Genomic DNA, 4,047 nt, shown 5'->3' on the forward strand with positions numbered 1-4,047 from the left:
CAGAATATTTTCCACTTCACGAACGATACTGAAGTTTTATTCAGAAACTGGCACAATTATACGAGGTGACGAATATTTTCCTTATATCATTTTCTGCGAGATGTCAGCGAGAAAAAGTTTCATATGGATTTGATATTACGTTTAAAGTATGTCAGAAGTCGCCCAGTGCTCTCATCGTCAAGGAATTAATGAATAGAAGTGAGATAATGTGTGCTATGATACCTCAAGACGTATACACAGTTTCTAACTGTAATACTTATCTTTACTGCTTAACCCTCGCAATACCAAAGAGGTTGGGAGGGATTTTTAATGCTCATATTTCAGAAATACGGTAATCTAGTCACTAATTTTATATCTCATAACCTTAATAAAATATTTATTATTTTTAGTGGGTTCTTCCAGTAGGCACCATACACTAAGTTTTTCAGTTACACTTAAGTCAAAATTTTGACTGACAGTTCTAGGCGATTCAGTCTGGAACCGGGGACTGGTGACCTCAGATGTTAAGTCCGATAGTGGTCAGAGCCATTTGAACGACTTAAGTCAAAATTTATATATCAGTATTAGATTTTCACCCGTCAGGTTAGCCGAGAGCGCTACTGCGCTGCTTCCTGGACTCGGGTAGGCGCGCCGGCCGCGGATCGAATCCGCCCCGTGGATTACCGACGTTGGCCGGTGTGTCGGCCAGCCTGGATGTGGTTTATAGGCGATTTTCCATATCCCGCAAGGTGACTACCAGGCTGGTCCCACATCCCGTCTCAGTTACACGACACGCAAACATTTGTAACACTTCCGCACTATTTCGTGGTTTACACTAGACACAGACAGCTGGGGTACACTAATTCCATCGTAGGGGGTATGGAATGGCGGAAGGAAGGGCATCCGGCCACACCTTTCAATTAACCTTGCCAATTCCTTTGTAACCCTGCGGCCTTTGCGGGACAAAGGCACAAGTGAAAGAATTAGATGTCGATTTTACTAATGAATGTCGTATTCATTGTTTTCAGGTTTATGCCCCTTCTTACGCATCAATATCTCTTTAAAAATTATCTTGAGAGTAAAACCCAACAATGAATAAAATTAGAATTTTTTAATTATCTGTGATAGTCATAATATCGGTAGTACACATTACTGAAAGTGCGTTAATATTAATAAGAGTTTCTTGTTGAGAACTATTTACACATCGGTAACTCTATAATAAGTGTATTGTTAATACAATTCAACAACATTTAACGAAATAACTTTTTTATTTTTATTTTTGCATGTTATGGAAAATGCCTTATTTTCTAAATCGAATATCACAACAGCGCTGCTTTCTGTTAGCAAAATATTTACACCTAGAACAGATGGATTTTGTGTTACCTCATTTACTATCCTAGCGTCTCCTGTTCTCGAAATGTTATGAATTCAGTATTTACTTCGAAGGAAGTTATTTTGATGGTTAAATATTACAAAGTTGTAAATTTTAAGAGAATATCCACAGCTCATAAGTCTCTTAGGCATAAGCTGAACAGTTCTCAAAGATGATAAGGCTGTAAAGGAGCAAAATGAGTTGGTGTTAAACACACTTTATGTGTATGTACCTTTTAAGTCAGGTGAATCACAGCTCCCAGAAAATTTGAAATAAAGAAATATAAATACTGTTGTAATAATACAAACAAAGAAGAAACCAATGGGAACAAAAGGTGGAAATATTTATACATTATCAGAATGAGATTTTCTCTCTGCACCGGAGTGTGCGCTGATATGAAACTTCCTGCCAGATTAAAACTGTGTGTCCGACCGACACTCAAACTCGGGACCTTCGCCTTTCGCGGGCAAGTGCTCAACTAACTGAGCTACAGAAGCACTGCTCACGTCCGGTACTCATAGCTTTCCTTCTGCCAGTATCTCGTCTCCTACCTTCCAAACTTTACAGAAGCTCTCCTGCGAACCTTGCAGAACTAGCGCTTCTGAAAGAAAGGATATTGCGGAGACATGGCTTAGCCACAGCCTGGGGGATGTTTCCAGAATGAGATTTTCACTCTGCAGCGGAGTGTGCGCTGTAAAGCTGTGAGTACCGAGCCTGAGTCGTGCTTCGGTAGCTCAGTTGACGCCGCGTGGGATTAGCCGAGCGGTCTAAAGAGCTGCAGTCATGGACAGTGCGGCTGGCCCCGGCAGGCAGAGGTTCGAGTCCTCCTTCGGGCATGGGTGTGTGTGTTTGTGCTTAGGTTCATTTTAGGGGGTGGGCGTAGCTCAGATGGTAGAGCGCTCGCTTAGCATGCGAGAGGTACTGGGATCGATACCCAGCGCCTCCAGAATTTTGCCGGCACGGTAGCTCAGCGTGTTCGGTCAGAGGGTTAGCTGCCCTCTGTAATAAAAAAACTGAGTTCATCCAGCAACAACGAACATAAACGGATGTCTCGCGACGTCCGCACCGAACAAATACAACGAACGAAAACGATCAAAACGAGACATAAATTAAAAAAAAAGAAGTTGGTAGAGCACAGGCTCGGGAATGGCAAAGGTCCCGAGTTCGAGACTCGGTCGGGCACACAGTTTTAATCTGCCAGGAAGTTTCAATTATCCATTAGTTTACAGTGGACATTAAAAAATGAGAACAACAGTGAGTGGAGTTACTATTCTTCTAGATGAAAAATGAAGAAAGATATATAGACTTTTATGATTTCATTATTGGAAGTATTGTAGCTGCTGAATTTAGAATTGACAAAAGACATGTAAGTGTCATTGGAGCACGTTCAACAGAAGAAAGAAAAGGCAAAGACTGAAATATTTTATGAACAACAACAATAACAAGTAAGTGAATATAACTGATTATAAGTTAATATTAGGACCCCTAAATTCCAGAATCTAGCGAATACCAACAGTAGATACACTAGGCATATTTGGTGAAATAGATTTAAATGATATTTTAGTATTTTTTGTAGCCTTCTGAAGCGGCCCGCTACGGACTACTCTCCTGTGCCTTCCACTTTATCTCAGAGTAGCCCTTGCAATCGATGTCCTTATTGCCCTATCATCCTGTCCCTTCTCCTTATCAGTGTTTTCCACACATACCTTTCCTATTCGATTCTGCGCAGAACCTCCCCATTCCTTACCTTGTACGTCCCATTAATTTTCAGTATTCGTCTGTAGAAAAATATCTCAAATGCTTCGATTCTCTTCTCTTGAGGTTTTCACACAATCCATGTTCCACTACCATTCAATGCTATGCTTCAAACGTACATTTTCAGAAATTCCCTCCTTGAAGTCAGGCCTATGCTTGATCGTTCTAGACTTCTCTTGGACCGGAATGCCCTTTTTTTCCAGTGCTACACTATGGTTGATGACCTTTTTCCTCCCTCCGTCATTGGTTATTTTGCAGCTTAGGTAATAGAATTATTTAACGTTATGTACTTCGTGACCATCAGTCCCGAGCATAGTTTCTCGCTGTTCTCGTTTCTGTTACTTCTCATACTCTTTCGTCTTTATTTGATTTACTTTTGGTCCATATTCTGTACTCATTAGACTGTTCATTACATTCAGCAGATCCAGGAATCTTGTTTCTCTTTCACTGGGGATTGCAATGTCATCATCAAATCATATCATTGACATCCTCGCACCCTGAATTTTAATTGCATCCCTAAACCTTTCTTTTTTTCATCAATGATCATTTGACTCTGTGGAATGCTTTTACCAGGTTGACAAATCCTAAGACCGTGACTATTTTTCTTTAGTCCTGCTCCCTTTATCAACCGCTACGTCTGAATTGCCTCTCATGTGCCTCTACCTTACATAAATCCAAACTCATCGTCTCTAACACACTGTCAGTTTTCTCTTCCATTCCTTTGTATATTATTCTTGTGCAAAACTGGGACGTATGAGATGTTAAGCTGATTGTGCTATAATTCTCGCAACTGCTAGCTTTTGCAGTCTGCTGGATTTTGTAAATGATATTTTTCCGACTGGCAGATGGTGTACCTCCAAACACTTACATTCTACACACAAACATGAATAACGGTGTTGCTGCAAATTCCCACAATGATTTTAGAAATTATTATGGTATGT

General features: G+C 40.5%; 1 non-coding gene across 1 annotated transcript; it reads left to right on the forward strand.

Moving 5' to 3' along the window:
• The first annotated feature begins 2,223 nt into the window (after positions 1–2,223).
• Positions 2,224–2,297, forward strand: Trnaa-agc (transfer RNA alanine (anticodon AGC)). The gene has a single exon. It is a non-coding gene; the product is annotated as a tRNA-Ala (tRNA).
• The last annotated feature ends 1,750 nt before the right edge of the window (positions 2,298–4,047 follow it).

This window comes from Schistocerca gregaria, chromosome 2 (assembly GCF_023897955.1).
Source record: "Schistocerca gregaria isolate iqSchGreg1 chromosome 2, iqSchGreg1.2, whole genome shotgun sequence".
Classification (NCBI taxonomy): Eukaryota; Metazoa; Arthropoda; class Insecta; order Orthoptera; family Acrididae; genus Schistocerca; species Schistocerca gregaria.